A 27,503-nucleotide genomic window follows, 5' to 3' on the forward strand; every position below is an offset into this window, starting at 1 on the left:
CCTTCTGAAGTTTCATGGCTAGACGTATAGTTTAAATTAGCATTTGATGAGAATTTCGCTTCTGGGAAGATGGAGTAGATATGCTTTTCCCCATTCCTCTAGCTAAGTACAACTAAAAGCCCTGGACATTATATACAAAACAAACATAAGAAGACTCTGAAAGGTGGAGAGAAGAAGAAAGGCCAGCTAGAGAATTCTGGGTCTAAAGAACACAGTGGTGAGTTGCCTGGGTTTTCTTTTGTCTCATATATCCCAGACTTGGAGCTGAAGAAGCTGGCAACCTGGAAATGAAAATGGCCACACACAAATAAAACACTTTTGGTTAAGACCTCTGTTTCTTTCTACTTTGACTTTCCTTCCATCATTCTTTCCCTCATGTCAGGTAGCTAAGGGAATTTTGGAGGTATAGGTAAGAGGCAGTTGAGCTGGGGATAGATTTAATTTGGGAATGGAATAATGGGATATATGCCATGGTTTGCAGTCACCTCTGTGGATAAATTATTGCTGGCTGTTCCCATGTAGGAATGGCTTCCAGGAGCACTGTCCGCTCACCATATTGGTGTCACAACATAATTGCTCAGGGCCAGAGATTGTGTTGGGATGTGAATGTGTGCTTTACTGCCAACACCAAAAGTACACGGCTGTGTTAGTTCAGTCCTCCAAGAAGCAGATGCCAAGATGAGACTAAATATGCAAGAGATTTTTAGGGAAAACTCCTGTGAAAGTTAAAGGAGAGGGGCCAGGAGGAAGCAGGGAGAATTTTCAGACCCTGACTCAGATGTTGTGCCCTTGAAAGGAGAGTGGGAAAGAAGGAGGACTGGGCAAGAAGAGTCTCCAGCTGTTGTGCAGGACTAAGAAAGCTTCAGCCAGGCTGTTGAGGAGTCCTTGAGCCAAAGTGCCCAATAAAGGAGCCCCACATCCCATAGAAATGGGCCAGCACTTTTGTTTAATTTGACCAACCATGCTAAAGGAAAGACCACATTATCTTTTTTTTTTTTTTTTTTTGAAAAGGCAATTAAATAGCACACAGCCAAAAATAAAAGTAGAAAACAAATGTTATAGCAGTGTATCAGGGAATTGAGTAATTAAAATATTACATGATTTTCCTTAATTTTGTGGTGTTTGTGGTACGTCTTAGTTTTTTTTAAGCTTTGACTTAGTGTAATTTATTTTCCCATTTTAGATACACACTCTCATGCCTTATTTTCTGTTCCCAAACATAAAAGTTTGTACAAGTTTTAAATCCCACAAAATCCAGATCTGCTCCTGCCTCTCACTTCCTCGGGGAACTTGTCTCTCAATTATCCTCTCCCCAGTCCTTTGTCTTCAACTTCTCCCTCTCTTCTGAATTCTTCTCTTGTCATACAACAATAACTGAAACGCTTCCACTAAAAATATAACAATAAACCTTTTAAAATCCTGTGACCTCCCTCTAGTTCCTGATCCATCTCTTTCTGCTCATCTCAAACAACTCCTTAGAAGAAGCACCAACATTATTTTGTTTCTGCTTCTTCATTCACCTCCATCCAAGGCTCTCACTGTGCTCACTGATGTGGGATGGGAAAGCCTCACTTACAGAATTCCCCAGGGGGTGCTGAGGAAGGCTAAAAGCCTGACAAGGCTGTTCTATAGGAGCAGTAATTACAACAAGGGGCACTGGACTATCAATCTCAGAGGGCTTTACAGGGCAGGAGGGGGTCATGTGTCAGGATCTCAGGCTCTAGAATTAGGCAGAGTGATAAAAGTCTCCACCTATGTGCTACCAATGAGATCTGATACCCCACTGTGATACAGCCAAATCTACAGTAATGTCAATAAACTAACAGGATTCTTGGCTCAACTGGGACTTTTATGGAAGCCAGAGCATGACAGAGCCAAGAGAGCAGGCATGGATGCAGGTGGAAAGGGGCTAGGCAGGAACAGAAAGGAGGTGGGGGGACAATGAGACAGTAAAGTTGGATAGTAACAGAAAGCATAAGGGGAAATTGTGCTGTGACAAACCCTGGAAAGGGGTCAAGCCAAGTTCAAGCAGAACTCTGAGGAGAAGGTTGGGAGATGCCCTGAACTGCCCCTCCAACACCCTCTGCACCCCTGGTCTGGGATTCCTTCCTGTACTGTAGTGGATGAAAAGCTAAAAACATTTTCTAGATTCCTTATGGGAGTCCCATATTGTCAAATCCAGCAAGAGAAGGCTTCATAGCAAATGACTTGGAAGATTTTCTTAATTTGTGTTGCAAACACCTGGAAAATACTAGTGGGAATAGAATGTCAAGGGAGAGAAAAATGTAATTTTCCAATGGGTGGAATTTATCAACATGGATGCTCTTAGCAAGGATTCTCAATTCAATATGTTAGTTATGCTAATTACTCTATTAACTGATTAAAGTCTGGACTCACTGGTAGCTATACTGTAGGAAGTTGAGATAGCACAAATTCATTAATATACAGTGGAATAAGTAATCCCAAAACTTAGGAAGTGTATCAGTCAGGGATCAGTAAGGAAACCAGAGCAACTATGAGTGTAAGAGATGAGTGATTTCTTATAGGAAATGGGCCTTGCACAACTGAGGGAAGAGCTAGAGATGTAAAGGTCCAGAAGGGTAGATAGAGAGTCACAGTAAAAGTTACACACACATCTTCCTGAGCACTGATGTAGGTGGACAAGTCAGAACTTACAGGGGCATCCGAGAGCCCAAGCACACAGTCACCAACTGCTGGAGTGTTCTATGGGAAGCTGTTGTCCCTATGTAGCCACCAGCTAAGAGGGCTCATTGCCAAACCTCTGCTGGTGAACATGTGGTGTCCGTTGTTCATCAGGGCCAGGAGTAAAGAAGAAGAACTGGACACGGGGTGGAGGAGAGCAAGGACAAGTGGAAAGCTGCCAGACTGCTGCATTTTTCTGTTTCCGTATGACTGCAAACAGACTTGCAGCAAGTAATGGATGCTGTTTCATTTCTGCCTTCCAAATCATGCACAAGTCCCTCTTTTGCCCACCTCTAACCTGGAACCATAAGTTGAAGGGAATTCTTGGAAAATTAGTTCCAAGATTAACCAAGTTGACACAGCACAGTCTACCACAGGTTGATGGAATATTGGAGGGGGCAGGGTGTGACTGGGAGAAAAGGGAAGAGTCTTTTCCCTTAACAGATCCCTATTTGGCCTTAAAGTCAAAACCAACAGATTAACAGGTTAACTTGTAAAAAGAGGCTCAAATATGCTAATCATTAGGGAAATAAAAAATGAAGCAATAAGATGCCATTTTTCATATATCAAATTGACAATCAGATTAATAACAACTAGTATTGGCAAGGCCATGCAAAAACGGGAACCCTCCTACATTGTTAGTGGGTTTGTCAACATGCATAGCCTTCTTGGACAGCAATTTCACAGTTTAGCAATATTGTAAATGTACAACACACTTTGATCTTGAAATTCTATTTCCAGGGATATATCTTGGAAGAAGTAAAGCCACGGATATGATCATATGTTTAAGGGTATTGTGGCTGAAAATGCTAACTGCCTACTCGCTATCTATCCCCCCACTTCCTAACTACATGTGTGGTGTTAATGATAAGCCTAACTAGAAACTAACATTTCGCAAACTCCCAGTAAGATAGAGAGGGCCGATGAAAAATAACCAGAAGTCATTAGGTGGGACTTGAAGGAAAACTCTCTTGTCTTTCCCTTTTTTCTCCTTCCTGGTGTCTGGAACCTGTACATGATGTCTAGAGCTCCAGCAGCTATTTTGTGACCTTCAGGATGGCAAATATGCACACACTCACACAAATATTGATAGATAGATAGATAGATAGATAGATAGATGATAGATAGACAGATCCTGAGACCCTGTTGCTTCAAACAGTCACCATTCCTGCCCTGCACTGCCTCCCTCCTGATTTTTTTGACACAAGAAAACCATAGCCCATAATAGCCAAATGTACTTTCTAACTGATACAGATGTTTGTTGTAACATTGTTTCAAAATGAAGGAAAAATGTTAACAGTCTAAATGTTCCTAGCATCCAGCTGCCTGATATTTTCCAGATCCAATTCCAGTTCCAGTACACGTGAGCCTCTTTTTGTCTTAAGGAAACTTGAGCTTGGCCCCATGTCCACACATTCCCCACTCCTTTCAAGCTGCTGGAAAGCCACATTTATACTGCAAATATTTTTTAAACTCTGAAAAAGAATACATGAAGTAAACAAAATTTAATAATTATAAAACCCCAAATTATATTAACAAATACTGGGAAATGGTAGCGAAAGAGAGAGAGAAAAACATGCTCAATTGTCATCTAACATGGGAAAGTAAAAGTCATTAATAATTACAGGGAAATAGGTTCAAGTTTTTTTTTTTTTAATTTAAAGGAAACCACAAATAAAGTTTAAAACAGGGTGTTTACATTCAAAATCAATAGGAGGTAGAGAAGGCAAAGAAAATAGACTATCAGTGGTCTATAAACTTTTGTCAGGGAAATAAGCTAAAATATGTTAAGCAGACAATCCCACCATATGTATAATTAGTTTGTAAGTTAGGCATTTTAAAGCATATGCAAAAATAAGCAAAATCTTTAAAAGATGAGATGAAAAATATTTTAATATCTTGCACTTCGTGATGGCTTCAATGTTAGGTAACCCCAAGGCTCAATATGCGTTTAGGCTAAGGGTTAACAATAGCGAAAGCAGCTCCATAGTTCATATGGGCTTCTTGACAGTGTTGAATTGCGGGCTGGTTTCTAGTCCAATTTAGTTGGATCATATGTTTCCCCTCATAATGTGCTGACAAAGAGGAACAGTAGGAGCTACACAGGTGAGCCAGATGGAGTCCCCCAGGTATGGGATAAGGGTCAGCTCTGACTGTTTCTTCTGTCTGCATTATGTGAATGATTTTCAATCTATTAAAGTTGGGAGGAAACCTTTTTACACAAATCAACCACTCTGTGCGAGATATTCCAGCCGTCAGGACGTGATCCAGCCAGTGAGAGGCCACCCTCAGCCCTGGGCCTCAGGGGCTCCCATTCTTCTCTTGGGGGGAGTAACACAGGCACCAGGGTCTGACAAACAGACCAAGTCAGGATGCAAGGGGAAGTCCAAATATTAAACATTAGAAAGGGATTCTTTCTACTTGCAAATAAAAATATAAATAGACACTTGTGCTTGTTTGAATCTATTATGTACTCCAGAAAAGTGATGTTCTTTTAATCCAATCTTGTGGGTATAGACTTATTGTGGGTGGGACCTTTTGATTAGATTATTTCCATGGAGATATGACCCCGCCTATCCAAGGTGGGTCTTAATTGGTTTACAGGAGTCCTTAAGAGAGCTCAGGGAGAGGGAGAGGGGGAGAGAGAGAGAGAGAGAGACAGAGCTCAGAGCTGACACAGACCCATATGCTTGGAGATGCAGACAGAAAGACATTTGGAGATGCTAAGCTAAGAGATGAAGCCCCGACTTTGCCCTGGAGAAGCTAAGTGAGAACCCACAGACTCTCAAAGAGAAAGCCACTGGAATCAGCTGAAAGCAACACAACCCAGGAGCAAAGGACCCCAAATACCAGCCACGTGCTAACAGAGGTGTTCTGGAAACCATCGGCCTTTTTTCAGTGAAGGTATCCTCTTGTCAATGCCTTAGTTTGGACACTTTCTTACCACAATGTACCATCTCCCTTAGCCCACTTTGGAGACTACCATTTTATAGAGGAAAATAACTATTTATTGTATTTTTAAATGCACAGCAACCATAACCAGAAGAATGATACAAGAATGTTTATGGTGGTCACCATTGTAAGGTGCAAATACAAGTAATTTTCTTCTGTATAATTTTTGGGTTTTCCAGATTTTGTATATAATAAATTTGGATTATTTTTATCATCAGAAAAAAAATCCTTATCTTTTGTTACTTGTGTTTCATTTGGGCAATGGGAGGAAACTATGTCTATTGGATAAGGAAAGGATTCAAGGGGAGGAAAGCAGTGCTGACGGGGTGGGGTGAGGGATCTGCTAGTGACCCTCTGTGGTTAGCAGCCGCTTCTATGCTGGGTGGGGATGGGGTGTATGGGGTATATGGAGAATGCTGCCTCGTGTGAACCAGGTGCTGGCTCTGTGTCCTGGCCCCTGACCTTGTCCACAAATTCCCACTATGGTCAAAGGGAAGGCTGCACTCTGCAGCCACACCCACTAGGTCACAAATACTGGTTCTCACACAGTCTGCCAAAAATTCTTGGGCAAATTTCATTTAATCTGTGGCAAGTTCCTTTACCTTTCTGTGCTTCAGTTTCTCACCAGTAAAATGGATGAAATAGGATCACTTTCAGGATGACGGTGTGACTCGCTCCCTAGAGTAACTGGTGAAAACTATTAAAAAAAAAAAAGTCAGTTAAAACCTCTAAAAATGGTCCTAAAAACAAACAGCAAAAGAAGAAAATCTATTCAAGAAAGGCTACATTGCAAGGCAAGCTCTAGTAGGATCTCTATCAGACAAAAGAGTCAAATGACTGCTGTCTGGGCAGATGGGAACTGGGACTAGATGGAGGGGCCAGGATTCCACGGTCCCATGCAGAGAGCTTGGCCCACAGAGACCCTTGAATGACCGTGGGTTGGAGCACCTGTCTGTGTGGTGTAGACCTAGGAGAGCCTGCTGAGCTCCTCCAGAGGAATTGTAGGGATTACACAGGGGAGCCAGACTGAGGCCCACCCATGAAGCTAGAGGCTCGCTCCTGGGGGACAGGAGAGCGTAGCCCCCCAGTGCACAGAGATGGTATCACGTGGGCTCTGGGAGCAGAAACTGCCACACCTCCCATCCCTCCTTCTTTGCTGTTGTTCAACCATGAAAGGTTGATTTGACTACTGAGGGTAAATGAGCTGTAACTGGGTGCCTGGAAAGGAAACACACCTTAGGGGTCTCAGGAACTAGAAGAAAAGGAGACACATCAGGACACCTGGAACACACAGTCCCTGAACCCATGCTTCTCAGCTCCTCTGTGCCTGGGACTCCTCGGGGGATCTTGTTAAAAGGCAGCTCCGACTCAGCAGGTCCGGGTGAGACCTGAGACTGTGCATTTCTAACAATCTCCTAGATGATGCTGATGTTGCTGGCCCTTGGTCCACACTTTGAGTAGAAAGTCCTAGTGAAATCCAATGGAAGCCTGACTCTCAACCCTGCTGCACTTCAGAAGCATCAGAAGAGATCTTCAGAAAGTCTGATAACTAAGGTCCAAAAGACACAGCTAAATTGGAATATCTGGTGTGACGCTGGGCCACTGTATCTCTTAAAAGTTTCTAAGGGGCGCAGGCAGGGTTGAGAAATACTCAATGTCAATGACAACAACAAAAATAAACCAAAGACTTTCTGGAACAAAAAAGCATGTTTTCCATGTTTTAAAAAGTCTACAGATATATTTTTAATATATTTATTGTCAAATATCAAATTGGTGGCCTGGAATATCAGAAAAAAATATCTCAAAAACAGACCCAAACACAAAGAGACAGAAAAAATAAGGGGGGTGGGGTGGGTATAAGACACTCATAAGACAGAACTGGGAAATCTGACATGGGAATAATGGAAATTACAGAAGGACAGCAAATTACAGAAATAGCAGAACATTTCCCTGACCTGAAGAAAGATTTCCAGGAGACAACTAAAAGGACTCACCAAGTCCCAAATAGATTTAAAAGACATGAACTAACACATATCCTGGTATAATTCCTGAAATACAACAGAAAGAAAAAGGAAAAGAAAAAAAAACTTAGAAAGCTTCCAAAGGAAAAATACCTTGAAAGGAAAAATAATCAGATCAGACTTCTCATCTGCAATACTGGAAGCTTGAAGAAAGTGAAATGGCATCTATATATTACCAGGAAAAAAGGACAGCAACCCACAAATGCTTGCAAATCAGCCTAGGTGTCACTATCAGGGTAAGAGAAAGATATTAGCAGATTAGTAAGGAATTGGAGAATATATCACCTACAGAGTCCATTAGAGGGAAAGCCTCAAGAAAGTGCTCCATCAAAGAACAAATTAACCATAACAGAGATCTCAAAAGTAGTGAAAAATAAAGAGTAAACAGTGGTAGGCAGTGAACCACATAACAAATGTAATTAAACCACAATAGATGATGGTTATATGACTAGGAGCTTCTAATTTAAGTGATACATTTGAAATAAAGGAGTCATATTTTCAGGGAAAATCTAACAATGGTCTGGAATTAGAAGACTTAACTATCTCAGCAAAACCTCCAAGGGGGAAGGAAATTGCAGGGAGGGGGTAAGAGTTCACAAAAGACTCTGGGACGGGCAGAAAAGTGGGCTAGTAAAGGTTTGTTCCAGTTTGCTAGTGCTGCCATTATGCAAAATACCAGAAATGGATTGACTTTTATAAAGGGGTTTTATTTGGTTACAAATTTACAGTCTGAAGGCCATGAAAATATCCAAATTAAGGCATCAACAACAGTATACCTTCACTGAAGAATGGCCAATGGCATCTGGAAAACCTCTGTTAACTGGGAAGGCACGTGGCTGACAGCTGCTGATCTTTGCTCTGGGGTTCTGGTTTCAAAACGGCTTTCTCTAAAATATCGCTGGGTTTGTCTCTCTTAGCTTCTCCAGAGCAAACTCTGGGCTAGCATCTCTTAGCTAAGCATCTCCAAACATCCTTCTGTCCGTGTCTCCAAGCATCTCTAAGTGTCAGCATTAGTGCACATTTGGGCCTGTATGGCTCTTTTTAAAGGACTCCAGTAAACTAATCAAGTCCCACACTGAACGGGCGGGGCCACAACCCCATGGAAATAATTCAGAGATATCACCTACAGTTGGGTGAGTCACATCTCCATGGAAACAACCTAATCCAAATATCCCACAAGATTGGATTAAAAGATCATGGCTCTTCCTCCCCCTCCCCAGCCCCAAGGACCTAGGGGAAGGTGCAGATGTGTTGGACATCCTCACCTGGACTGGTGTTGATGTTGTCACAAACATTGGGACTGGCGGTTTGATGTGCTGAGCCCTCGATCATGGGACTTGCCCTTATGAAGCTCATTACCACAAAGGAGAGTCTAAAGTTGTATGTAATGGTGCCTAAGAGTCTCCCCCTGAGTACCTCTTTGTTGCTCAGATGTGGCCCTCTCTCTCTAACTGAGCCATCTCGACAGGTGAACTCGCTGCCCTCCCCTCTACGTGGGACCCAACTCCCAAGGGTGTAAATCTCCCTGGCAATGCAGAGTATGACTCCCGGGGATGAATGTGGACCCAGCATCGTGGGACTGAGAGTATCTTCTTGACCAAAAGGGGGATGCAAAATGAGACAAAATAGTTTCAGTGGCTGAGAGATTCCAAATGGAGTCAAGAGGTCACTCTGGTGGACATTCTTATGCACTATATAGATAACACCTCTTAGGCTTTAATGTATTGGAATAGCTAGAAGTAAATACCTGAAACTACCAAACTCCAGCCCAGCAGTCTGGACTCCTGAAGACAATTATGTAATAATGTAGATTACAAGGGGTGACTGTGTGATTGTGAAGACCTTGTGGATCACACCCCCTTTATCTAGTGTATGGATGAGTGGAGGAATGGGGATAAAAACTAAAGGACAAATGGGGTGGGATGGGGGGATGATTTGGGTGTTCTTTTTTCACTTTTATTTTTTATTCTTGTTCTGGTTCTTTCTGATGTAAGGAAAATGTTCAGAGATAGACTGTGGTGATGAACGCATAACTATGTTATGCTGTGGACAGTGGATTGTATATCATGGATGATTGTATGGTATGTGAATGTATTTCAATAAAACTGAATTTAATAAAAAAAAAATCATGGCTCTTCAAAATTTTGAAGAATGCACAGGAGCTGAGAGAGGAGCTGGAACACAACGTGGGATCAGCAAATGCCAGTCATGTGCCTTCCCAGCTAAAAGAGGTTTTCTGGACTCCACTGGCCTTCCTTAGATGAAGGTATACTTGTGTTGATGCCTTAATTTGCACATTTTCATGACCTTCAGACTGTAAATTTGTAACCAAATAAACCCCCTTTATAAAAGCCAAAAAAAAAAAAAAGAGCATGGCTCTTTTTGGGGGACAAGGTTCTACATTTTCATCCTACTTGGGGTGGTGGTGAGCAGTGGGAAATAGACTGAGGGGTGAGGGGTTATTTGAATCTTTTAATGCAATAGTAGAGAAATATATGTGTTAGGAAGGTAAGTACTAATGGAATGGAGAAGCACAAAGATTTTCCAAACTACCAAGAAGGAAAACAAGAGAATGGAAGATCACCTGCCCTCACCTCTCAGCAATCTGACACAGTTGACCACCCTTCCTTCTAGAAACACTCTCCTGTGGTATTCTCAACACCACACTTGCCTGGTTTCCATCTATATTAGTCAGGGTTCTCTAGGGAAACAGAACCAACAGGAGAGACCTGTAAGTAGTATGCGATTTTATAAAGGCATCTCATGCAACTGTGGGGATGCATGAGTCCAAATTCTGTAGGGCAGGCTGTGAGCTGGCACTCCGATGAAGGTCTTCAATGAATTCCCCAGGAGAGGCTGACTGAAGCAGAGACAGAAGTTCTCTCTTCTGACTGCTGAAGCTATCACTGCCCCCTTAAAAGCCTTCAACTGATTAAACACCTCTCACTACAGAAGACACTCCCTTTGGCCTACTGCAGATGTAATTAGCCACAGATGCAATCAACATACTGATAATTTAAGTCCACAAAATGTCCTCATGTCCTCGCACTACTGATAGGCCAGTGCTTGCTTAACCAGACGGCTGGGCACCATCACCTGGCCAAGTTGACACTTGAACCTATCCACCACACCCTCCTATGCCACTGGCTGCTCCTTCTCATTCTCTCTTGGTCAATCATCTGATGGCCATTGCTGGCCCCTGTCTCTTCTCAAACTAAAATCTCCTCCCAGGTGATTTTAGCCAATCCCACGCCTTTAAATAGCATGCCTGTCCTCTGAGCTTCAGGCCCCTACCATATTGCCTATTTCACAGCTGCTTTTGGAAGCCAGAATTTAATGTTTCAAACCCTATTCCTTGCCTACCTTCATCCCAATCCTGCTCTTCCTCCAGGCTTTACCAATGTAATAAATGTCACCACTGTTCACCCTGAAAGTCATCCTTGATCCCTCTTTTGCTTCTCTTTGACATCCAATCCATTAAGTATCTTTGTCAGCTTTACCTCCAAAATTTATCCTGAATCTCTCCACTTCTCCCCATCCCGTGTGCCCGTTTGAATATATTGTGTCCCCCAAATGCCATTATCTTTGACGTAATCTTGTATGGGCAGACATTATCAGCATTGATTAGATTAATTCTTTGAGTGTTTCTTTCAACACCAGCTGCGGGTGATGACTCTGATTGGATAATTTCCATGGAGGTGTTGCTCCACCCATTCGGGGTGGGTCTAAGTTGATCAGTGGAGCCATATAAATGAGCTGACATAACAGAAGGAACTCAGTGCAGCTGTGAGTGACGTTTTGAAGAGCTACAGCCAAGAGGGACACTTTGAAGAAAGCACAGAAGCTGCAGATGAGAGACAGTTTGAAGATGGCCACTGAAAGCAGACTCCTGCTCCGGAGAAGGTGAGAAAGAACAAATATCCCAAGTGCAACTAAGAGTGACATTTTTGAGAAACTGCAGCCTAGAGAGGAACATCCTGGGAGAAAGCCATTTTGAAACCAGAATTTTGAAGCAAACGCCAGCCGTGTGCCTTCGCAGCCAACAGAGGTTTTCCGGACACCATTGGCCATCTTCCAGTGAAGGTACTCGATTGCTGATGTGTTACCTTGGACACTTTATAGCCTTAAGACTGTAACTGTGTAACCAAATAAACCCCCTTTATAAAAGCCAGTCCATTTCTGGTGTTTTGCATTCCGGCAGCATTAGCAAACTAGAACACCCTGCCAGCATTCTTCACTCACTTACCCTAATGCAAGGGACTCCTAACTGGAATCCTTTTCCACTCTTGCCCTCCTACAAACCATTCTCCACAAGGTATCTACTCTAAAGTGATCAATAAAAAGGTAAATCATATGATATCACTCCTCTTCCTGATGCACTAGAGTAAATCCAAACTCCCACACACCTACAAAGCCTTCCCTGCTTCTCAATCTTCTGTTGACAAATCTCCTCACTCATTCTGCTCCAGTCATGGAACTTCCTTCTGTCCTTCAAGTAGGCCAAGCTCATTTTTGCATCAGAACTTTTTCATATGGTGTTTTAAAACACTCTCCATCATCATTCAGGACTCAACTTAATTGTCACCCCTTGTTCTAGTTTGCTAATGCTGCCAGAATGCAAAACACCAGAAACGGATTGGCTTTTATAAAAGGGGGGTTATTTGTTTACACAGTTACAGTCTTAAGGCCATAAAGTGTCCAAGGTAATGCACCAACAATCGGGTACCTTCACTGGAGGATGGCCAATGGCATCCGGAAAACCTCTGTTAGCTGGGAAGGCATGTGGCTGGCATCTGCTCCAAGTTCTGGTTTCAAAATGGCTTTCTCCCAGGACATCCCTCTCTAGGCTTCAGCTTCTCTCCAAAATGTCACTCTCAGTTGCTCTTAGGGTGTTTGTCCTCTCTTAGCTTCTCTGGAGCAAAAGTCTGCTTTCAAAGGCCGTCTCCAAAATGTCTCTGTAAACTGCAGTTCCTCTCTCAGCCCCTGTGCATTCTTCAAAATGTCCCTCTTGGCTGTAACAAGCTTGTGCCTTCTGTCTGAGCTTATATAGTGCTCCAGTAAACTAATCAAGGCCCATGCCGAATGGACGGGGCCACACCTCCATGGAAATTATCCAATGAAAGATCTCGCCCACAGTTGAGTGATCACATCTCCACAGAAACATCCAATCAAAAGTCTGCAACCCAATCAACACCAATATTTTTCCTGCCCACACACAACTGCATCAAAGATAATGGCGTTTGGGGGACATAGTACATCCAAACCAGCACAGCCCTCCTAAGGACGTTTTTTAACAAACCATCTCCATCTCACACCTCCACCAAAACACCACTCTTATATCATGCTACCCTAAGTATTAGCCAGGATTCTTGGGTACAAGGAACAGAAATCAACTAATTCAAGCAGAAAATATATATGTCGGCCAGGGGCGCCATGGCAGGGCTGCAAGCCAGGCCCTCAGCACTCTGGCTATTGCTGAAAACATCTAGCTCCACTTGGTAACTTAACTTCTGAAAGACGACTGCTGGAATCTTCTGATACTTAAGAAGACATAGGAATAGTCACCTTTATCATCAAAAAGTTCCAGTAGTAAGGAGTCCTTTCCAAATATAAGAGGAATAAAGCAATCACTTCCCCACCTGTCATCATCTTCTAACAGACTGAGCAAGAATATTTCAAGCACCATAGAAAAGGCAGTCCATGACATCCTAGATGATGATCAGCCGTGTGGTTTTTTCAAGAAAGGGAATAGAGTGAATGAACCTCATCAGAAAATCAGTAATATGAGTGCTGGGCCATCTTGGAATAAAGTGCAGCGTTTAAAGACTTCTTCAGGAAAAGGCAGAGTAAATCTCAAGTACCCCTCATTTCTTCCCAGCTGAAAAGCAAGCTCGTATCCCAACAGACTGAGGATAAGCTTAAAGAAAGCATTTGCCCGGAAGGAAATCTCGAAAGGAGTTCCTTTGGATCCAGGGGGCCTCAGGAAACAACTTGTTTCTTAACTTTCAGTCAATGAAAATTATTAAAGAAGATGCTGATGAAGACACTGAAAGTGATCTGTCTGATTCAGAAAGAATTCCCATTCTTCCTTCTCCCCTCACACCTCCAGATCTTAATCTGAGAGCCAAAGAAATTGATCCAGTTTATTTCGATCTTCACCCAGATCAGGACCATGCACAGCCTGAATACTATTACCCTGATCTCCTTCCACTCCCTTTTAACTCCTGGGACCTCCAGAAGATGGCCCTGCTCCTGAACTCAGAGAGCAAATCCGAGGCCATGCCACAAACAGGAGGACTTCTTGCGAAGTACCTTGATAGGCTTATTCAGCTCGAGTGGCTGCAGGCACAGACCATAAAGAGTGAAAAAGGAAAGGGAGCCAAAGCCAGACCTCCAACTGTCCCTGCAACCTTCTGGACTCTGAAAAGCCCTGGGAAAAGTAAGCTAACTGCTACTGCTTTGTCCAAGCCTCTGTCTCACCAGGAAGGGGCTTCCAAGTCAGCACCTTCACAAAAGAAAGACTCACCATGCCAAAGCCCAACCATCATATTACACATTCCAGACTTCTCCTAGACTTGTCAATGTGCTGGGTAGTAGCAGGTTATGTTCTCAGAAGCAACCCCTAGAAATTAAGACTGAGGAGAAAAAAAAAAAAAATGAAATAAGAGTACGAGGCTGCAAGGTGAGGATTTTGCCTACAGTGACAACAGTTTGAAGATTCAGACCAATGGTAACCTTCAACTTCCCAAACAGTCAGAGACTATTCTTGACAGAGTGGACTCTTGTAAGACCTCCAAAACACAAGCACATGCAAATCTTTAAAAAAAAGGGGAAATATAAATAACTGTGGTCATTCCAATATAGTGGTGAGAAAAAAACTCAAAACAAATGGAGTAAAGCAAAACACTTATAAATTCAAATGATTTTAGAAAGATCATTTGCAAAGACCTATAGATACCTAAATATCCATAGCTACAATAATATGAATTTTAAGAAATTTTATGCATACTGACATTTAAGTAGTTGATTAGTTCTTCAGTTTACCCCATCCCACCCCAACTCCAGCTGGGTTTTTTTCAAAGGGAGGTAACTTGCATTGAGTCTTTCTATGTATTAATAGTCCCAAGCAAATGAGAGCCCTTTAGATAGAAATTCACCAAAGTTAAGTGCCATATAAAGAAGTAAAATGACAGCTCTGTAGGGGAAGAGTCAACTAAACTTCTGAAATAGCAGCCAGCCTATGTGGGACAGACATATTCATTCCTGCCTCCCAGTTTTCACTTGTGCATAAGTATATCAAATAGTACATGCTGGTTTAAATGGTGTAGAATCCTAAACGTTTGAAATAATTAGGGTCCTTGGCCATCCGTGCCAGCCTCGTGCTTTTGCATAAACTATTTGAGCTGAAGTTCTTTCTGTTCATCTTCTCTCAGACAAGCTTCTCCTCTTTCTCAGGTCAGGGAGCATGGCTGTTTCAATTTTAAGCCAAATCATTTATCACTAAACTGCTTGCTCTTCAGAGACAATGGAATCTAGTGCTGTAATGTATTTCCCATGACATGGTGTTCTGGTTTGCTAATGCTGCCAGAATGCAAAACACCAGAAATGGATTGGCTTTTATGAAAGGGTTTTATTTGGTTACACAGTTACAGTCTTAAGACCATAAAATGTCCAAGGTAACACATCAGCAATCGGGTACCTTCACTGGAGGATGGCCAATGGTGTCCGAAAAACCTGTTAGCTGGGAAGGCATGTGGCTGGTGTCTGCTCCAAAATTCTGGTTTCAAAATGGCTTTCTCCCAGGATGTTCCTCTCTAGGTTGCAGTTCCTCAAAAATGTCACTCTTAGTTGCACTTGGGATATTTGTTCTCTCTCAGCTTCTCCAGAGCAAGAGTCTGCTTTTAACGGCTGTGTTCAAAATGTCTCTCATCTGCAGCTTCTGTGCTTTCTTCAAAGTGTCCCTCTTAGCTGTAGCTCCTCTTCAAAACATCACTCACAGCTGCACTGAGTTCCCTCTGCCTGTCAGCTCATTTATATGGCTCCACTGATCAAGGCCCACCCTGAATGGGTGGGACCACTCCTCCATGGAAATATCCAATCAGAGTCATCACCCACAGCTGGGTGGGGCACATCTCCAAAGAAACACTCAAAGAAATCTAATCAACACTGGTAACGTCTGCCCACACAAGATTACATCAAAGATAATGGCGTTTGGGGGACACAATATATTTAAACTGGCACACATGGGTTAAAAAACAAAAAGTCATTTCACATTTAGAGGTGGTAGTCCTGTCCATTTTTGAGTTCTCTAAACTGGGGTTAAAATAATTTGCAGACTTTCCAGCTGGGAAGTCAGTGGGTCTAAGCACTATTATTACTGTTTGGTGGGGGTGAGAATGAAATATTTGGCACACTAGAATTTCTGGTATGTCAGATTTCTCCAAAGAGGTGCCACAGGAAAACCACCTTTTAGAATTCAACGTGAAGGGTCTATGACAGGATAAAAACACATGGAACACTTGGAATGCAGCAGTTATTAAGTTACTGATTTGGGACCTGGATCTTGCTGTCCTTAGAAATAATTAACTGTTTAGTTTGCAAGAGCAGGATTTTATAATCCTGTGAGGGTTTCTTGAAGGATAAGGGTGGGGGGATGAGATTGTCAGGAGACAGATCATGATGGAAGGAACAGTGTGACATAAATAAAGTCCCTGAATATATTCTTAACATCCTTAAAAAAAAAGAAAAGAAAATATATATGTCTATCAGAGGATAGTAGGTTGCTCACACACCTTTGAAGGGTAAAGATGACCAGGCTTCAACAGAATTTATCAATAAGACACCTTAAATCATACCACCAGAGCTGGTCCAATAGAAGCTCATCTATCATCCTGCCACTGGCACCAGTGTTCCAGCTCACACCACAGAACTGCTGCCACCACTGACTCTGGCAACTGGATGTGGCTGCTACCACGACTGCCAGCATCAATAACACAGCTCCTGTGGTCCTTCTTTCTTCATGTCCCTAGCATGTGTTCAAAAGTCTGGGGTAGGTACGTCTTATTGTGCTGCCTCAGCTGCAAATGAAGTTGGAAAAGTGAGTCTCTGGCATTTGCAGCTTCTATAAGGAGAGGTGGGCTCTGTCTCACAAAAAGAGAAAATGCCATAAATATGAGAAGGAAGTTCAGATGCCAGGCAACAGAAATGAAATTTGTGCCACATCCTATTTTATTTTCTTCATAGTAGTTATAATTCTTTAAAATCACTTTTTTATTTTTTTTTCAACAGTATCACTCATTAGAATAGAAACTCCAAGAAAGTAGAGATCTTCTCTGCTTGCCCACCACTGTGGCCCCAACAACCTTATCATGCCTAGCTCATTAAATACTTATTGAATTATGGCAGACTGAGGGTCCCAGAGAAGTGAAATTTGTATCAAAGGAGTAGAGTTTCAAGAAAGAGAAATTAGTCACATGTCAAATCCATAAGCTGATCCAGTGACATAGGACTGAGCACTGATGATTGGATTTGATGACTGGGGAACTGGCAATGACCAAAGCAAGAGCAGTTTCAGAAGAGTGATAAGCCAGAAACCATGCTGCAATTGGGCTGAGAGAAAACCAGAGGCAGCAGAGAAAGCTGGAATGAATTTCTTCCAGTGTGTACAAACAAGTGGGAAAATTGGATTATTAAATATCAACTTTAATATTTTTAGTTTATTTTTTGTGCAATTTAACCAAGGGTCATCTTGTGTGCAAGTGCCAAGGAAAGGAAAGAGCATGAGTCTGGGAGGGTAAAAAACACGGGTTTGAATTAAGATTGCCATGTTCTAGGCAAGATCAAAGCATTGAGTTGCCTCTGCTCCTCCATTTCCTTGTCTATAAAAATGGAGATAATTCTCTTTTGTAAGTATCAAATTGATGTGATGTGAAAGCATATAATAGATATGACATACATAGTTGCTCAGCTCCTTTTTTTCCTCCCATAATAGCTCTCCCTTTCCCAGATGTCTAGATTGTCAAAGACCCCAGCTTCCCCTGAACAGTGGAGAGCACTGAGGGGGATCTGTTCAGCTGCAACTGAACTCTTCCTTGAATGCAACTGGGATTCTGTGGGTGAGATAAAACATGCCCCAACCAAGCATTCTGATTCCCACACTATCCAAATTAAGTTACCCTACAACCAGGTCAAAGAAACAATCCCTCCTCGGAGTTTTTACATTGCTTCTGATGTCCTAAAAATAAAAACTAAAATTTAAAGATTGTTTTAGAAATAAGTAGCTAAAATTTCTTAAATGTATAAAATGTGCAAGAAATAATAGAAGCCCACCAAAACAAAAAAATATTTCTTCAGTCATAAAAGGCACTGTAAAATTTATTAGAAACAAAAAATTATACAGTATCTGAAGTGTCTTTAATAATTGGTTCAAAATCTGATTTAAAAAGTTTTTAATGATCAAAAAACATGGCAAAAAAAAAAAAAAACTGGACATCACAAAAGATGGGAAAACTCACCTAAAAGGAGGTTGAAGTTAGAATTGGTTATTAGGTAAAATAGATTTAGACAAATTCACATAAAGCCCAACTAAAGAGTAACTCAGGACAAAGCTCTGTCCTTGACATGAGATGAAGATGTGGGAGACTCGGTCCCTGCTCAATGAGGAGACAAATACCCTCCCCCTGGAAACGGAGAGCCCTGGCAGACAGCTCAACTGGAAAAGCTGGAGCAAAGCAGAAGAGGGAGCAGAGCCTGGGGGTCCCAGCCTGCCAGAGCTCTACCACAGTCCTTCTGCCTCCATCCTTCCTCCATCACCTGTTTGAATGAGCCCTGCAGCCTTCTACTTGGCCTCCCTATCACTTCCCTCCAAACCACCCTCCACACAGCTGCCACACTGATCTTTTTAAATGAAATATTTTTCCTCTCATTCCTCTTTCATCTCCCCATTCCCCACAAGACAAATGGCCCTCCGGAAAAGAAGTTCAAGCCCGACACACACACACACACACACACACACACACACACACACACTCAGGATCAGGTCCCTGGTTGCCCCTCCAGTCTCAATTCCTGACTCTTTCCCGTATGTTCCATGCTCTAAAGTCCTTCCCCTTCCCTTCACCCATCTGACCCTTTCTTTCCCCCTTGGCATATATTAGTGGCTGTCCAGGGGATATCCATCTTCCTCTCCTCCCCTGAATAACTGACAAAACCTCATATGGGAAGCCGGAAGGGGTTGGGGATCCTAACCCTGAGATGGAAAAGCTGATAAGAAGAGAGGACTGACTAGGTTGAGTGTCCAAGCCGGGGTTTCGAGTAGGTGAGGGGCAGAGAACACACCAGCTGCCTTCCGGCCTCCAGCTCCCGAGTCCTCATCTTGTCTCTCTCTCCTCCTTGACCGATAAATCCCTTAGATTTATCAGAGTAACAGCATACAAATAAGGTCTCATCCTATGATTTGTTTGTTCATTTGGAGTGGAGGTGGTCTTTAAACTTTTTATTTTGAAATAATTTCAAAATTACAAGACAGTTGCAAAAAATTACAAACCCTACAGAGAGAAATCCAACTTAGATCTACAATTAAACATTTTGACACATTTGCCATATTCATTCTATCTATCCATCTACCTGTCTATCAATCTATTTCCTGAATATCTGAGAGTAGGTTGTATACATCATGTCCCTTGAACACTTAATACTGCCATGTACATTTCCTAAGAACAAGGATATTCACTTATGTAACCACCTTAAGCACAGTTATCAAGTTCAAAAAATTTAACACTGATACAAAGCTTACAGTATATATTCCAGTTTTTTTCATATACCCCAATAGCATCCTTTTGAGCTTTCTCTCCTCCTTTATCAGATCCTGTCCAGGATATCATATCATATTTAGTTGTTATTGTGTCTTAAGTTGTTCTTTCTTCTTCTATCTCTTTGGGTAGCAAGAAATTGAAACCTGTTCAGCATAGGTTGATAAAGAGGGTTTTCATTGTAAAGATACATAAAGCTTACAGGATCTAAGATTGAAAAGGGCATATAATAAAAATTCATAAAAGCAATTGCTGAGTGATACTTAAAATGCCTAAGAGAATAAGTTGTGCTTCAGAATACTTTATAATAGATAGTCCAGGTGGTCTTATATTTAAATTATTATCTATTCACTAAATAAAAGAAGCTATTTGAAAATATCAATTTCCCCAGCAGCTAGTTCCATGAGTCTTGAGAAGAGCCCAAGAATTCATATTTTTGATAATTGCCCTTGATCAAAAATTGGCAAACTACTGCTGCAGCCCAAATCCAGCCCAGCAGATGTCTGTTTTTGTAAATAAAGTTTCATTGGAACATGGCCATGCCCATTCATTTACAGGTTGTCTTTGGCTGCTTTGGCACTAGATCAGCAAAGTTCTATGATTACAATATAGACCATGTGGTCTGCAAAACCTAAAATATTTACTTTCTGGCCCTTTACAGAAAAAGTTTGCTAATCCCTGTCCTCAGTGATTCTGCTGACACAGCTGATCTATGTAACTCCTTACAGTTATTATGAGGGTTAAATGAGTTCATGGAAAACCCTTGGAGCAACACCTGGAAAGCCATATCTGCTCAACAAATGCTAGCTAGTTTCCTCTTTTCATCTGCTAATGGAGTAAATTACATTAATAAACTTGCTAAATACATCATCCTTGCATCCTTATAACAAATCCTATTTAATCATTATGTTCTGTTAGATTATATTTGCTAATACTAAATTTAGGAATTTTAAATTCTATGTTTAACTGACATTAACCCATGGATTTTTTAGTGTTTCATCTTGTTTTGCTTTGTTGGTTTTTAGGTACTTTCCTTGACTGATGTACTAAAGTGAAAGGATCCTTTCAGAGTGATCTAAGAAACATTTTGCCTTTTTCTAAGCATGAAACAGTTTATATAAGAATTACGTAACAAGAATTATATTTTCTTTGGTAGTACTCACCCCTAAAACCAAATGTGCATCATACCCTTTATAAGAGCAGATCTTTGGCTACCTTTCCAATATTTCCTAAGGAAATGGGTGCATTCAGGTTTTCTACCTTTTCTAAAGTGAATTTTGATCATTTGCATTTTCTTAGAAAGCATTATTTCATTTACATTTTGAAATTTATTGATATGTAATTGTACATATTTCCTTGCAAATATGAATATCTTCTAAATCAATAGTTATGCTCTGATTCTCATTCCTAATGTCATTTACATATACCTTTATTTTTTTAATTAGACATCAATTTTGTTTAAACTGGTCTTTTTGTTTTACATCAAATCTCCTTTTATGGTTTTTGTTGTTTTATTGTTTTCCAAACACAGACTATGTTTGACTGCAGTTAACAAAAAACTTGATTTTCAAAGGCTTAAGCAAGTTGGGTTTATTTTTCTCACATCACAAGAAGTTACGAGATAGCATTTGCTGGCATTGATTCGGCAGTTCAGCAATGTCATCCTAGGCCCACTCTGTCATTCTGTTCTGCCATCCTTGGGACACAGACTTTTGTCCTTGTGCTTGTTACCTCATGGTCCCAAGAGGGCTGCCACTCCATAACCCACTCCACGGGGAGGACAGCAAAAGACAGGACAAGTAGAAGGCTTTCTCTACGTGTGGTTTTGTCTTTTCTGGATTGAAAACCCTTCCTCCCACCATGCAGACTTCCCCTTCCTTCATGACCAGTGAAGAACTGTAACCACAGGAGAGGCTGAGAAACTGAGAATTTAGTTTTCCAGACTCCACAGTAGATGAAGGCAGGACAGAGAAGGAGACTGGGATGGGTGTGGCCTGAGGTCACGATGTGTTCGTCCTGTGTTACATCCTCCCTTCCAAGTCTGCGTAGGTCTATTTGCCTGCCTGATTTTTTTTTTTTTTTTTGTAAAGACAACCTTTATTATAAATGCTAAAAGTTAATATAACTGAAAAAAATAGACAAAAACTCTCTGTAAACAAAAAATAACATAACTGACCAAAATAACACAATGGCCAATAGTTATACTCTCTGTTTAAAAGATTAGAAGTACATACATAAGACCTTCAACTTGGTAACTTCTACAGTATTTCATTTTCCTAAGCATAGAAAATTTACATTAACCACAATATGTTTAAATTAATGCTTAAGTTACATTTATAATAACCATCTCCTAAATATTTAAATATCATTAGAATACAACTTTGATCATCTGAGGAAATTTCCATTCTGGCTCAATAAAAAATATCCAGATATTTAAATACTTGATTCTTTTCAGAATAGGTCACCTCCAGACCTCAGAACATTTTACCGTTCTCTACGCAAGTGTATGCAACTCTTAAGTTCTCTGAACTTCAGTATTAAGGAGTAGTTATTCATATTGTCTTTCTGTGTTTGTAAGTCCTTTTAAATCTGTCATAATATCTTTCTTTATTCAAGTCAAAATCTGATCCAGTTTTTATTAAATAACTGTCTTTTTTCAATATTTCTCTGCAGGTACTTCTGAATTTTTGCAAATAACTTTTTTTTTTTCAGATTCTTCCCTCCATATTCTTTCTCCTTTTTTTAAAATCTATTAATTCAGTTCCAAGTAAGTTTCTGTGAATTGTCCAAAAGATTTCAGAATCATCCAGACTCTTAACAAGAACAGTCTTCCAAGGCCTCTTCTCAAAATTTCTTCATTCAGATTTACATTAAAATATTTATCCTTTTAGGAAGGTAAAGATAAGGTGAGTGTGGGCTCGGGAGCCAGAAAGAGTTGGGCTTCAATACTCTTCTACTTGAGTATCCTGGTCAAGGCACTTACTTCACTAAAAGGTATCAAAAAAATGATGACTTCTCCTTTCCAAGAAGTTGCAACCACAGTAGTTGGGAAGGTTGTAACTCCTTTTATAACCATACCTTCCCACTTTCAATGAGTTCTACTCCAGCCAACTTAACCAGCAAAACACCATGTGGCTCATTTCTCCATGAAGATATAATAGGTAAAATAATAGAAGAATGTTCAGTTTCTAAGCCATTCTCTGTTATTCGGTGTAATTGTCCACGTAGCTTAACATTCCTTTTTATAAATTCTACTGGAATACCTGAAAAACTTGTGGATTTCAATGTCAATTGAACTTCTTGGAAGTAACATTCTTCCAACTACGGCCATTCCAATGCTGATGTTCCAGATGAGGAGCAGGTGGCCCTCTGCTCACTGTGAGATCCTCGCCACCGCCAGGGGCTGCCCCCCCATGTTCACGGCCTCCCAGGAGCCCACCCTGCCTGACTTTTTGAGTTGAACATTTAGTTCGTTTATTTTCAGTCTTATTTGCTTTCTAATAAACGCGTTTGAGGCAATACATTTTTCCTTAGAGAATCGTTTTGGTCGCAGCGCCAAACTTGTATTTTGTTTCATTAATAGATTGTGGTCTCCTTTTCAATTTCTTCTTTGTCCGAAGAGTCATTTAGAAGGGAATTTTAAATTTCCAAGCAGATAGGAATTTTGCATTTATTGCTAATTTTCCATTTCATTGCACTTATTTTCAGAGAAATATAGCATATGGCTTTCTACTTTATGGAATTTAAGATTTTCATTATAGCCTAATACACAGTCCATGTTTTATAACTATTCCATGAGTGCCTGACAAAAAATATATTTTTTAGTTTTTTGGGTACAAGAATCCTTTTTTTTTCTTTTTGGGATTTTAATTACTTCATCTAAATTCTGAAAGAACTTCTTAAAAATCCACCATGGTAAGAGTGGAATTGTTCATTTATCTTTGAATTCTCAATCTTTTTGGGGGGAAGGGGCAGTCATTTGGTTTTGTTTTGCTTTATACATTTCCAAATCATGGTAATATGTAGCTAGTAACGTTTTTATCTTAAATTTTATTTGTTCTGTGTGACTATTGCCATACCTGCAATCATTTTAATGTATGTATCTGATATAGCTTTTTCCATTTATTTACAATCTTTCTGTGTCATTAGGTAGTATAAACAGCAAAGAGCTGGATTTACTCAACTTGAATGTCTTCTTCTTTTAATATGGGGATATAATGCACTCAAGTATATTTCAGTTTTTTATATAGACAAACCTAATCCTGAAATCTTATTTAATGTATCCTAGTTACTATATTTTTTTTGTTGTTCATTTTTTCTCTTGTCTTATGATGGGTTAATAGAGTTTTCTTTGATCTGAACTTCTCTAGTAGTTTGGTAGTTCTACAACCTCATTTCTTTCACTTTACTTTTTACAAAACTTAACTTTTTATTTCAGCATTTAAAGATAACCAATATTCTTTTTTTGCCCTTACCAAACAAGAAATTTAATGTTTCTCCAGACCCTCCCTTGTTAAATCCCTTATAAATATGATAAATACAAATAAGTATGGTAATACATGATGATTACCATACACATGGTGGTGATTTGATTACCTAGATTTAACTGTAAGTTTCACTGGATTCTTTGATCACTGTTATATTTTTCTTCCTAGTTTTTTAATTCATTTGTCCTTTTTCTTCCACATAACTTGAATTATTATTTAGAGAGGATGATTAACTTCCTAAGCACTTGCACATCCTGAAGTCTTTGTTTTGCTCGTCTAGTTTAACGCTCATTCAGAAGGGTATAAATTCTAGGTTCAAATCCGTTTCCCCCCAGAGGTCATGGAAAATCTCTGAGCAGGGTGTCCTGAAGGAGCGGAGGACTCGTGGGAGAGCAGAGAGGCGCCGGGGCAGCCTGGGAGAGCGCAGGAAGGGATCCCGGCCTTGCTCCTTGGAGGGGATGGACATCCAGGTGGTTCACCAGGGGTGAGGTGACCCAGGTCCCTTCCTGAGCATGGAAGGGCCTCACCCATCTGCCCCTGGGCTGGAATCAGAGACCCTTTGGCCAGAGAGAGCAGGTTTTTCCCCAAGCCTTAGTTTACACAAGGGGCTCCCTCCTGGGGCTGATCACAGGGTGAGAGGTGGATCCATTTGGTGGGCCTCCAATCCTGAGCTCAGTTTCTCTTTTGTCCCCTCTTCCCACAGAGCCCATCCCTCACCCCCAGATACTGATTCATTCATCATCCAAGGCATCAGACTGGTGCAACGTCACCCTGGAGTGTGCCACCCCAGGGGCTACAGAGAACCTGACAGTGACCTGGCTGGGCAAGGGGCTTCCCAGGGAGCTGGAGCAGAGAGGGACCCTGGGGCCAGCCTCCAACTCCCGGAATCTAAGCCTGAGACTGCCCCTGGGCCAGGTGAACATCCGCCTCACCTGTGTGGTCAGCAGCCCTGTGGACTAGAAAAATGCCACCTTTTACCTGGGGAGCAGCTGTCCATGGAGGGGTGAACATGACGAAAATGGACCAAAAAGAATGAGGGAGGGGAACAGGCAGGCAGAAGAGGAAGCAAAGTTACACCAATGAGCTAAATCCCAGCCTGGAATAACAGGAAGTTATTAGGTGATGTTTCACTTTGAAAAATCCAGAAATAATAGCCTTACTAGCATTAACTAGGGACTGAAAACAACCATAGAAGAATTAAAACCAGAAATAATAATAAAGGTGTTTGCCTCTAGGTAGAGAGACTGGGGACAACAAGGGACTGAGACATTCAGGATATTTTTTTAAACCATAGGCATACATCACTCCAACTATATCGATTTAATTATATACATAGTAAAAACTTTTAAAGCCAAGTCTCCCTAAACTTCAATGCGTGGCATTCACGCGACTACCTTGTTAAAAAGGAGACTCTAAGCAGAGCGTCTGGTGGGGAGCTGTGATTCTGCGGTGCCACTGGCCTGAGGACCCCACTCTGCGGAGACGCGAGCGCCCGGCTGAGGCTCTGAAATAACTTCTGTGGAAAATCGGAAATCACGAAGCTTTTTGGCCCCGGAGAGGCATCCTGGAAGATGAGTCAGGGCGGTGTGGCTTGTTGGGAGACGCTCGGGGCCTCCAGGCCAGTCGAGAGACGTCAAAATCCAGGCAGGAGAAGGGGGCCAGGCCGGGGCCGGGATGGAGCGCGGGGGGTGAGGCGCTGCCGCAGCGGGATCACTGGGCGGAGGGCTGGAGGCAGGAAGGGCCCCACGCTGCGGCGGGAGGGGCTGGGCTGTGAGCAGACCCCGGGAGGAGGGTGAGCCCCGGCTGGGCTGAGTGTGCGCGGCCTGAGGACTCCCGATGGTTGGCGACGCCGAGCAGGAGCTCGGAAGAGGCGGAAGTCGGTGCGGAAGCGACCCCGAGGCGGGAGCTGTCCATCATCGCCGACGCCGGAAGAACGTCCTGGGTGAGGGGCGCACCCACGGCCTGCACCCGACGTGGGTCCCAGCTGGGGGTCGCAGTGAGGCCGGTGGGGCAGCCTCTTTCCTGCACACGCTCTGGCTCTTCCAGTGCTAACATGGTGTTTGCACGTCCATGACCTGAGCCTCCCCTCAGCGTCCCCCCCCTGGGTCAGGGTGAAGCAGAGCAGCAGGGAAGATGGAGACACTCCCTTGGGAGGCATTTTTTTTAATTGGGAAATTAAAATATACTTATGCATTTTCTTAAGTAAAACTAATGCATGTGTGTGGTAAACTAATGAACAAGTATTACAATAGATTTAAAGTTAAAATTGAATTCTCTCCTACTCCATCACCCGGCAATCTCCAAAAGTAAGCATCCTCAATATATTCTCACCATCTGGCTCTTACAATACACTTGAGTTTCTACAATTTCTTTTATAACTTCTCAAAAGAGAAAATAAAGACAGCTGCACCATCCTGTGTGAGATGACAGTTGGGAAGGCTGTCTGTTTCAGAGGCTGGGCAGCCTGAGAGAAGCCATTCTGGGGGGAGGGTCCCCAAAGGTGGGCAATGGGAGGTCCTGAAATGTGTCCCTGTGCCCCCTGGCAATGCGACGGGGGCCCGCCCTGGGCTACGTGCTAAGGGCTGAGGACAGGAAACGTCTGAGCCATGCCTAGTGGCGGCACTGCTTCATCTGTTCTCGTGACTCAACTGGCATTTCCCAGGCATCTCCAGTCAGAGGCAGCCAGAGATTGACCATCATCAGCACTTTCCAGTTCACAAAGCACCTTCTCGTGTGAGAGGCAGGATCGCATCCTTATGATTACCTTCCATTTCACAGGGGAGGACAGTGAGGTTCCAGAGAGGTAAATTGAGAAACCCAAGGTCTCGAATGTGAGCAAGTGGCAGAGCCTGACTAGGGCCAGGTGTCCAGCTCCCAGACCAGTGACCTTTCCAGAAACCCACAGCCAAGCCACCCCTTCAGGTGCAGTGAATGTCCCACACTCAGATGGCTTCAAGCCTAGAGAAGCCACACGAAGGGGGTGGAGGCCAGATGGGTCCCAGGGCTGCATCTCGCCCCCTCACACCACTCCCAGGGCAGAGGAACCCAAGCCTGCGGCTGCCTCTCACAGTCCCTGGGCCCTGAGGCAGCCTCCGCTGACCGCAGCGGTTCCCTCTGCAGTCAGCGTCACCAACAGGTCTGGCCACCAGCCCTGGCCCAAGCCTGCACCGGCAGCTGGCCTGAGAAGAAGCAGCTGCTGGTCTCCAGCCTGGGTACGGGGGCCTCAGGGGTGTGCACTGGAGGCAGGTCAAGCCTGCCTCTCCTTCCCTGGGGGAGTGACACTGTCTCCCGGGCATGTCCCCAACCAGCTTTCTTAGTGTCTTTCCACCATAGTGTAAACTACCCTCCCATTAGCCATACAAGCTAAAACAGCTTTTAAAAACTGGAGAAGACCTCACTGTGGAGAGAAGGCTTCCCACGCCCCATGCTCAGAGCAGGCTCACAGCCTGGGGCTCCTGCCCACCTCACACCCCAACCTCAGTCTGGTGGCTTTCTGGCTGGGTTTCCTTTATCACAAGTTTTCTCAAGCA

The 27,503-nt window shown here is 42.4% G+C and overlaps 1 long non-coding RNA gene and 2 pseudogenes across 1 annotated transcript; 1 reads left to right on the forward strand and 2 right to left on the reverse strand.

Annotated features, from left to right (window-relative positions):
• Nucleotides 1-253: 253 nt before the first annotated feature.
• On the reverse strand, nt 254-26,048 carry LOC119526518. Its single transcript, XR_005215198.1, has 3 exons — nt 25,368-26,048; nt 6,258-6,352; nt 254-281 (listed from the first exon to the last, which is right to left on the reverse strand). It is a non-coding gene; the product is annotated as an uncharacterized LOC119526518 (long non-coding RNA).
• Nucleotides 13,460-14,599, forward strand: LOC119526513 (annotated as a pseudogene).
• LOC119526517 lies at nt 20,976-22,832 on the reverse strand (annotated as a pseudogene).
• Nucleotides 26,049-27,503: the final 1,455 nt, after the last annotated feature.

This window comes from Choloepus didactylus, chromosome 2 (genome assembly GCF_015220235.1).
Source record: "Choloepus didactylus isolate mChoDid1 chromosome 2, mChoDid1.pri, whole genome shotgun sequence".
Lineage (NCBI taxonomy): Eukaryota > Metazoa > Chordata > Mammalia > Pilosa > Megalonychidae > Choloepus > Choloepus didactylus.